At 54.7% G+C, this 9,808-nt stretch overlaps 1 protein-coding gene across 2 annotated transcripts in view; it reads right to left on the minus strand.

Moving 5' to 3' along the window:
* EGFL7 (EGF like domain multiple 7) overlaps nt 1–6,568 on the minus strand; it is a 17,527-nt gene extending 10,959 nt beyond the window's left edge. Inside the window, exons 1-3 of one of the 2 annotated variants that reach the window (XM_035341820.1) lie at nt 6,403–6,568; nt 3,762–3,821; nt 1,770–1,838 (exon numbers count right to left, since the gene is read on the minus strand). The gene's annotated coding sequence lies outside the window, so the exon portion shown is untranslated. The remainder of the gene's footprint in view (nt 1–1,769; nt 1,839–3,761; nt 3,822–6,402) is intronic. The other variant, XM_035341819.1, reaches the window with a different exon arrangement.
* Nucleotides 6,569–9,808: the final 3,240 nt, after the last annotated feature.

Genomic DNA, 9,808 nt, shown 5'->3' on the forward strand with positions numbered 1-9,808 from the left:
CCCCCCCCCCCCCCGAGCCCCAGCCGGTCCCTCCGCCCCGGCCCAATGAGGAGGAAAAACGGAGCCTCCCGGAGCGGGGGGGAAGCGCCGGGACACGGGGGGGGAGCCGCCTGCCCCCGCCCTGATGTGTGTGTCCCCCCCTCCTCCGGACTCCCCCCCTGCCGGCCGCCAGCTGCCCCCCAAATGTCCCCGGGGGGATGCGCAGGGACAGGGCAGAGCCTGGCCACGGGAGGGGGGGACACACGGTGACAAGTGGCAGGGATGCGGTGGGTCCCTGGGGGGGGGGGTCTGGCCCTTAGGGGGGCGCTGCTGGGGTGTCCCCTGGGCTGTCACTGGAGCTGAGAAGGGGACTGTGCTGCGCCGGTGCTGGTGGCCGGGCTTACCTGCAAGCCCCCAGCGAGGTCCCGGCCCCCTCCCCGCAGACCAGCTCTCCTGGGTGGGCAGCGGGTTAACGGCAAGAGAGGAAGACCCCAGCATAGCCCCCGGCCCCTTACAGGCTTCCTGAAATCGTCCGTCACCAGTGCAAATTTATTCCTCTTTCACTAAAAAAAAAGACTGCACGCGGTTCTGCATCACCTTCCCCCTACACCCGACGGCCGTAGGGTCCCACCGTGCCCCTTTAATCCCCCTGGACTCATCACAAAACTCGTTACACCAGCAAAAATCCTGCAGGAGCAGGCAATGGACTGCCAGGACGGGGAGGCTGCTTTTTGGCCAGCCCTAAAGGATGCTCGGAGGTTTCCTGGGACGCCCTGGGGCAGCCGAGGCAGGCCGGTCCCCCAGCTGCCGGCAGGTTTTTGGTGTTAAATGCCTGCTTATTTATCAAAGAAAACTCCGCTTCGCCAAAGTGCCACTTGTTTTGTCTACATTTTTCCTTGGGAAATTAGAGCACAGAGGTTTATTGTTTTTCAAAGGACTTAGGCGCCTGCCCCTGCACAGAGCCAGCCGTAAAGATAGCAGGGGTCTGATGTGTGGCTGAATGGCAGGATACACCCCCCGGGAATATTTATTCCCTTTACGCTTTGCAATTTTTATTTTTTTTTTTTTTTGGAAACCATGTAGGCATTTAAAGGAAATGTTTACCAGTTAAACAATAATGGCTCCAAAAGAGCAGCCGGGATCACTGGCCCGTCCCCTCTATTTCCCCGTGGATACGCCGATTGACTCGGAGCTGCCCTGGGTCACGCTGCGCCCCCCAGCAAAGCCGGGGCGTGCTGGCTGTGCTGGCGGGGGGCTCTCAGGTGGGCCCGTGTAACAAGAGCACGGACTGCTTTGCTCAGGCCCTCCCTTGGGAAGGGAGCAGAGCAGATGGGAATCGGCTCCGGGAGGTGCTTGTGGAGAAAGAGCTTCATCACGAGGGAGGACGGAGCGTGCCGGGGACGGGTTCCCTGCGGCAGCCAGGCAAAGGCTTCCTGACGCCGGTGGAAGCGCAGCTCCGCGTTACACGGCATCTTAGGTTGCACGAGCAGGAAACAGGAGGGTTTGCTCGCTCTGCCTGGATCCGGCAAACCTCTGGGGGATGATTTCAGCTCACGTAATCTCGTAAGCGCAAAGCACAGGCAACTTTTCCCAAGAGCCTCAAAGGGACGGTGATTATCTTATTATGCAGAGAGCACTGCTGTTTTTTTTTTCTGGTTTATGGGGAGATGAGCAGTGCCTGATACTCAGCTTGTCTAATAGTTGCAAAACATATTTGGAAGCTGGTGGAAAGCTTCTCCATCTGACCATACTGAAAGCACAACTTCTAACTTCGCGACCGAGACTCTCACCTTATCCGTGGTGCTCCGTCATCTGTCCCGAGCGGGGATCCTTTCCTTAAGCAGCATCTTGGCTTCTTACTGTCAGGACAGAAAAAGCCCATGGTTACACTCTCTTTGTCCCGCAGGAAGGCATCAGGGATCCGGCCCTTGCCCATGAGGGACCCGGTGTGGGGGTTTTCTGAACGCTCCCCACAGCTCCTTGAGGACTGGGGCGTAGGGTGAGCACGGGATCATGGCCACAGAGCTCCTGTGTCTGGCATCGGCCCTGAGCTCACAGCACAGAGGCTCGCTGGCGTGCTGGAGAGGCACAAACACAGCATTCATGGTGGAAGGGTGCCGGGAGGGCCGTCTCGTCCCTCCTGAGCAGTATGGCTGGGCAGTGGGGGCATTAGGAGCACCCAGCGGGGCCTGATCGTCCCCTCACGCACACAGGCTTGCAGTGGGGTCACACTGCTGTGATCCCGGTGGGAGAGGCTGGGCATTCCCGCAGTGCCTTTGCACCCTTTGGGATACAGCAGGCAGGGATACGAGCGAGGGCAGAGCAGAGCAGGACTGCCTCACGCCTAAGGCAGCGCCAGGGCTTCACTAAACACTGAGCTACCCCCTCTCAGCAGTTTCCCTGCTGCACAAGGCTGGGATTTTCCAGGAACCCCCAAGAGCAGGTGCCCCACCTCTCCGGGGTGCCCCATCCCTGCTGACAGTGCCCAGGTCCACCAAAATTCCCTTCTGCTCACTTATTATCCTACCCGCTGCATCCCAACACTGTCTTTTACCATCTACAACACTTGCACACGTTTATTTAAGGACTAAGCTCCCTCAATCCCCAGGCAGTTTTTGCACGAGTCCCCAGGGATGGCGAGAAAGGGGGTGGACTCGCTCCCTCACGGCACCCAGCCTTCAGCTCCTCGTGGGACGACAGCACGTTGCATGGCTAAGCACCACACCTCCAAGGCCTTTGTTGCCACCCTTTCAGCCATTCCACAATAATTCCCGAAGTGCACTGCAGCAATTTTAAATTTCTGCAATTATTTGAATTGCAAAATGTTTGCTTTTCAGCTCCATTTACTTGGCCAAATCTTTGCACAAGCAAGTGCCCGTGTTATCTGCCTAAGAACTGCATATAGCACATTAAAAGAGCATTTAATCCTCCGCTCAGAGGGAGGATTCAGTGTCTTGTATGCTAATATTCATTATGCCGGGAGGAAATCCCCCAGGATACAGCCTGGCAAAGTTCCCTTGAAGGCAGTGGAGTTATGCCAGTTCAGCGCGGGGGAAGATCAGATCTGTTGGCTCTGTTAATAAAGGTGTGATGAGCCTCTGACAACGGCAGGAAGGGATTTTGGCTCGTGACTGAGAGTCTGTCTGAATTTGAAGTCCTCCCTGGGCTGGCATTTTCCCTGCTCCCTCCGAAGCTTTCTCCCTTGCACTTCAGAAGTGTACTCCCACGACATCTAATATTAATGCTTGTCTCCAGGCCACGAAAGAAATATTTCTGCACAACCTCCCTCTCAGACTGAACGATGTTAAACCTCCTCGTCTCCCACAGGTTTTACCACCAGCATGTACAACAAGGTAAACTGAGCTTCACCCGGGGAAGCTCTCAAACCACGCACCAGGAGGACTGCAAAGGTGAAACTGCCACAGCCCCTGGATCCGACCGTCCCGTGGGGCACCAAGGGCTCCCCGTGCGGGAGGAGAGCTTGGGGGGCAGGAGAGTGTCCACGGCAGGGCTCTGGCAGCATGAAAAAGGAATGATTAACGGAGGAGACCTAATAAGAGACCAGCACTAAGGTCCCACGCCAGGATCTGCTCCTAGAGGGGAGTGCTTACAGCCCTTTGCACCAGCCGGGATGTGCCCACGTGCAGGAGCGCTTCCCAAAACGGGGGCCAGAGGTGCTGAGGTGGCAGCTGGAGGTGGATGGATGGGGAGGCAGACAGAAGAGTGACACGCATACAGATGCAAAACTTTTCAGCTGCTACAAACCGGGGCTGGCTGCATACCTGCTGTGCACAATGATCTCTCGCTGGCCTCCACGGGGGTCTGGCACAGAACTGGGAGCGCTTGTGAAAGAAATAGGAATTTTTGGTGATTCAAAAAAAAAAGGGAGGGGGGAATCTGCTTTTCCTGATTTAGGACAAATCCTTCTGCTCAGCCTTTTCAGAAGGCTGTTTGTAAACTTTACACTAAAGTTTAGGCTTTGGAGCAGCCCCTGCTCTGCAGAACTCTGCGAGGAAAAAGACCTCCCACTATTCTATTCTCTTCCATATTGTTCTCCATTGCGTCAGCTGCAGACCAGTTATCTCAGTGGAAATCTAGAGGCGTCCATTGATGTCAGTGGGATCAAAGCAGGTCAAACCAAGAAAAGTACTTGGCCCATAGCACTGGGTCTCTCACCACCAGTTGCCTGCGCTAGGCGTATTATGACCCAGATCTGATTCCCACAAAGCGATTTTTTTTCTCTGAGTAAGGACTCCACAAGCAGGACCGTGTTATAAATCGAGTCTACTACAGGGACATACAGCAGCCTAGCTGTGGCTGTGCAAAAAACGAATGTGTGAACAGGACGGCTTCCTGCAGCCACGTTTATTTTCTTTTAGTACACACAGTTCTTATATACATTTAGGGGAGGCAGTAACGGCTGCTGTATAAAAGCTGGGAAATGATTCATCTCACTCAGGAATAAACTGAATTTTGCTGCTTTCTGTGAAATTTCCCTGGCAAAAAAAAAAAAAAAAAAAAAAAAGTAGTGTTACTCAGTGGGGAATGGCTCCCGGCCTGCCTTTCCCCTCTGCGTTTTTCCAGTGAATCACTCCCCAAGGAGCGCACGGAAAGTGCAGTGGGAATGGCTGCAAGTTGCATGCATGGCTCAGCTGGTCTCTTAATCACAGCCATGCCAGCGAGAGCATTTAGCTCAAGACTTTTTTTTTTTTTTTTTTTTTTTTTCTCTCTCTAATTATCCTTCAGTATCAGGAGAAAGTCTCCAGTTCCAGAAATCTGCACTAAGCGGAGCTCCTCTCTGCCATCACCTCCCCGGCTCCAGGCAGACCAGGAAGCCAAGGGTTTGCTTTGGGAGAGGGGACAGAGAATTAAATAACATTTTTTATTACCCTCTTCTGTTTGCAAAGACCCTTTCCTTTTCCTTCTCTGTCTGGCCTGAAAGCTCAAGTTAAATCTTCCCTTGTGTTTCAGCATGTCCTGCTGCTGCTGGTGTGACTGTGAGTCAGGTTCGTTTACTCTAATTTGTTGCAGTTTGTAAATCTGTCTCCCCAGAGCCAGCCCCATCTGCAGCAGCAGAGTCTGGGAAATGGCTCAAATAATCCTGCATCCCAGATTCAATTTCTCTTCCTTACCTCTAGGGAAAGTTGTACAGAGCTGATAGTTTAGCTGCATAGAGAGGAACTAACTCAATCCCTGGAATGAATTCTTGATCACAGGGAACAACATTCAGAGCCTGCCAGGGCAGGGGGGTTTCTGTACCCCGCTAACCCCACTGATACCCAGAGAGGTGCATTTGCAGGGGAGGCTCAGGATCCAGCAACCGCATCTGGGCTTCTGTTTTACCCCACCTCCCAGGAAGTGCCAAAGCTTGCCAACCCACTTTCACATTAATTTTATCATCTGCAAAACCTTATTTCTTCTGCGAATGTTATACCCTGTGAAAAAGTATAGCCAATTATTTCTGTCAAGAGCTATTCACTGGCTTGGTCCTGCTCCATGTGCCTGGGTTGCCCAGCTGCTCCTAGCCACAGCCCACCTTTTATCCCCAAATACCCCCGGTGAGCCACTGAAAGCCTGCTCCGTGCATTGTGTAATGCCACAGATTATTAGTAGGGCAGGACACACAGGTCTGCAGGTAGGTGAAAAAATAAAAAAATAAAAAAAAAAATGTATGCAAAACACCCACGGTTATAAATTAAGAGGCTTTGCTAAGCTCCTGGCATGCAAACCGCAGCACGCTCCAGGCTCGCAGTTATCCAGTACCAGCCTCAGCAAAGCCAGTCCCTGCCCAGAGCTTTGTCCAGCCCTGGGTCCTGCCTGTCCCCAGGGGCTGAGCTCTGTCACTGCCACCTGAAATCGGCAGCGCAGCAGCAGCAGCATGGCCCGGGGTCCCACTGCCACCAGCTGTGCAGGGGGAATAGGCGCAGGTGGTAGGGTGCGGGTGCAAGGATGAACAATGTGGGGTTACAGCAGAGGCAGAGAGAGACAGACAGATGCAAAAAGAGAAGGAATGATGGAATGGAAGGCGGTTTGCTAGGAATTTCCAGCTGTCTTATATATGTATCTTTGCGTGAACAAGCGTGCAGCCTTCCTCTGCATGCGCAGGGGCTAAAATAAACCCTCTGTCCAGCAGCCAGGACTCTTCTGTTCCTGGAAAACAGCCTAAGCACCAGTGGAGTGAATTAAAATAATTGGGCTCAGCTCTGAGCAAACCAGCACCGGAGCCATCCCTCAGCTCGGCACACACGCAGCTGGCAGCAGGGCAGCCGAGGGATGCTTCGCAAACCTGTTTGCTCGGCAGCGCTTCGTCATTTCTGCATCCTTGCCCGCAAAATCCCACCGCAGCCTGACAAGGACAACCCCTCCACCCCATCCCGTCCCAGTTTGTCCCCTCTGTGGTGATGGCCATGTCTCGTACCGTACCTGCGGCGCCCCGCTGTCCCCCGCCGTGTCGGGACCGTCCCTGCCGCCGCACTGCCCCGTGGCTGCCAGCCGCCATCCCCGCATGGCCGCCCTGGGCCCGGGCCCGGGTGCCCTCCTCGCACCCCCCGCATGGCCGGCCGTCGGCCGCGCACAGGCAGGAGGTGACTGCTGAGGTGGAAGGGTGGCTTTTTATGCTTTTCTTCCTGTATAAATCAGGCCGGGGATGGACAATCCCAGACAGGACTTCCTGTGTGTGTTGTGCACTGATAACGGGCGCTGTGAGGAGAACAAACACGGCTGCCGCATGCCCGGAGGGGAGAGGGGCTGCGGGGCGGCACCCCCACCCTGTGCCTGCCAGGCCCTAAGATGGAGGGGACACAGCTGGCCGCCACCAGGGCCATATGGAGGGACAGGCGGCCGAGGAGGGGGCACTGCCTGCCCGCCTGGGCTCCCACCTGCACCGCACAGCAGCCCTAAAATGGCTGCTGCCCACACCCTCCTGCCTCGCACCCCTTGGTGCACGTCTCAGCCACAGCCTCCCTGCATCCCCCCTCAGAGGGGGCTGGTGGGGACCCCCGCTGTGGTTGGGGTCCCCTCACAACCCATGCCAAGCATGGCGGGGCCGACGGCCATCTTCTTGTCAGGGGGCCATGTTGGTGTGGGGTGCCAGCACAGGGTTTAGGATGCCCCAAAATTTAGGTTACACCTCAGCGGTCAGTCAGATTGTTGGCTGGCTTGTCACCCTCGTCACAGCAGTGTCCCTGTATTGGAGGCGAGTGAGACACAGGGCCATCTGGGCCACCAAACTCGCTGGAAATCACCCAGCAAAGATGGCCTCTTCAGCATCAGGCAGCAGAGAGGAGCACAGGAAAAACTGCCGCAACTCCCTCATTTTGAGGGCCATTCTGGAGCCAAGCTTACTGCGATTTCCACTTAACTGCGTGTTTATACGTGACCTTGGTTCACAGGGCGAATAGCATGCTTTTTAATCGGAATTTGAAACCTTGATCTGCTGCTGGCCACTAGACCTGTGTTAGAGCCCATGTGCCATCTGCCCTGCTGGCACAGGGCAGCTCCGGGGCCCCAGGACCGCGTCCTCCCGGCCCAGGCAGCACAGCACACTTGTGCGCAGGCTTACAATAAGCCGAGGATGACTCCCACCCTGATTCAGCAAAATGTTACTCTGGGCAAGTCCCCTGAGGCTCGCAAAATATTCCCATGTTTATTTATATAAACGCATGGCTAAAGAAAGACCCCACTTGTTTTCCTTGGCACGAGGGTTTTTCAAGGGCTGTTTTCTGCATCCCATCGTGTTTTTTTTTTTTTTTTTTTTTTTTTTTTTCCAGCAATAGGTGATTTTACACTGCGGGTTGCTTCCCGCGAGCATTGCCAGCCGAAGGACTCCACGGGAGCAGTTCTAGCCACCGTGTGCTTGTGCTCAGCTGTGCACGAAACACCGTGTGTGTGTGCAGGGAGGGCGTTATCTCAGCCTCTTCTGGAGCAGGTTTTCAAGCTCCCTATGGAAAGTTGTAGGGCTTGCATGGATGGCTTGCATGCCTGCAAGAAAAGGCAGCACTGAAAACTGAGGGACACTGAAAACTGAGGGGCAGAGCTGGCAGCTTTCTCAGCCCCGCAAGGCGCAGAGCCTTCCCAAGACCCCCAGCATGCTCACGATCCTCCCCACTCCTCCAGACCAAAGCCCCTGAACTCTGGGGACTACTCGAGACCCAAATCCTACCACTTGCAGCAACCACTGCCTGGCCCCAAGCCATCTTCCCTGTGTCCTCTGCCCCAGCGCAGGTCACGGTGCATCACTGGGACATCGGCCGCCCACACCGCCACGCGCAGGACTGCTCAGGGCTCAGCGGTGGAGCTGCAGGAGCGGGATGGGATGTGTGGAAAATGTTTCCTGTTTACCCAGCCTGCAGTGTCTGTAGCAGTAGCAGCGGGAAGCGGTCAGAAGGGGCCACACAAATGTGTGGTTTTAAATTTGAAATTTGCCCATGGGCCTCCTCTGTCTGCACGTCTCCGATGTCCCTAGACCTGCTGCTGGTGTCCCCCAGCACACACCGGCTCCTGACAGCCACCCCAAGCCATGGTACGGTGACATTTTGGGTAGTCCCGGTGGCGAGGTGGTGCTGGGACCCACCACGGGCCGAGCACGGGATAAGGGATACGCAAGCAGACAAAGCCAGGACACGTGCTTTTCCAAAAGCCCTGCAGCATTCAGGGCCTGTCAGGCGTGAATTGAGTAGGGGGATGGAGGGACTTCAGGCTCCTCATTAGCACCAGCCAATTAGCGTGGCATGCTGCTCTCCTGTCAGCTGATGGGGCTGCAGTTGAATACCCCCTGCCCACGCTGATCTCTCAAATTTGAGGCCGTGTTGGTTTTGTGATCGGTTTTCCTCCACTGTTTAATTGCAGGAACATTGCCCCTCATTGTGTCTTTTCCCTTTGAGTCTCAGCTGTTCTTGAGAAACTAAATCCGCCTGGTTTATTTGATGGGCACTTTTGGGGCTGTTTGCTAGAATGGAGCTGGTAGCTGTGACACCGCAAGCTACTGTCGGAGAAAATGTCGTGCAGCAACACGTGACACTTTAATAAAATCAATTACTAAGCAGCAATCAAAATCAGGTGGCAAAATCTCCACCTTTGCTTTGCACAGCTTTTTGCATCACAGACGGTTTGGGACAGCCCAGATGTTTTAGTGCAGCGGGACAGGGGCACCGCAGAGCTGGCCCTGACCCAGGGTGGGTTCAGGAGCACAGCATCAGATGTTTACAGGCTGGAGCTGCTCCAAATCCGTGAGTGACAGCTGCTTCTTCTCCATGGAAAAACTATTTTACCATCCCTTGCCTGTTTTCTCAACTGTGGAAAATGAAAGTGCCAGTCCCGTCAAATGGATGTTATGCGATTTACTCGACTAACACCCATGAACTGCTTTTATATTCCTGCATGAAACCTGCTGCATGAATTTAACTCCTAATTTCAGATGTTGCGAGCTGCCATGGGATTTAATTTTCTTCTCAGCAGAATCAGATGTTCACTCGAGCCTGAAAGTGTAAGAGGAAAAGGTTTTGCAAACCTCAACATCTTCAGGGAGCAGAGGAAGAAAAGCAAAGCCTTTGGCTGCTCGTCCTGCACCGAGCCCCATTTGCCCTGCCCACGCTGGAACAACCTCACGATCATCTGCAAGGATGCACATGGGAGCTGAGTAAGGCCCCCAGCAGCCAGGTTTCAGCAGCAGGGACCTCTGCTCCACCATCCCCTGGCTAATCTTCACCTCAGCCATCTCCTCCCTTGTGGTAACGTTCCTTGCAAGGCACTGTGTGGGTTGGGATGAAAACCACCCCCAGGTTTTGCATGCTCAGACTTCGTGATCCCCTGGGGCACCTCCAAATGCCTC

The sequence above is a fragment of the Oxyura jamaicensis genome, chromosome 17, assembly GCF_011077185.1.
Source record: "Oxyura jamaicensis isolate SHBP4307 breed ruddy duck chromosome 17, BPBGC_Ojam_1.0, whole genome shotgun sequence".
NCBI classification, from domain to species: domain Eukaryota; kingdom Metazoa; phylum Chordata; class Aves; order Anseriformes; family Anatidae; genus Oxyura; species Oxyura jamaicensis.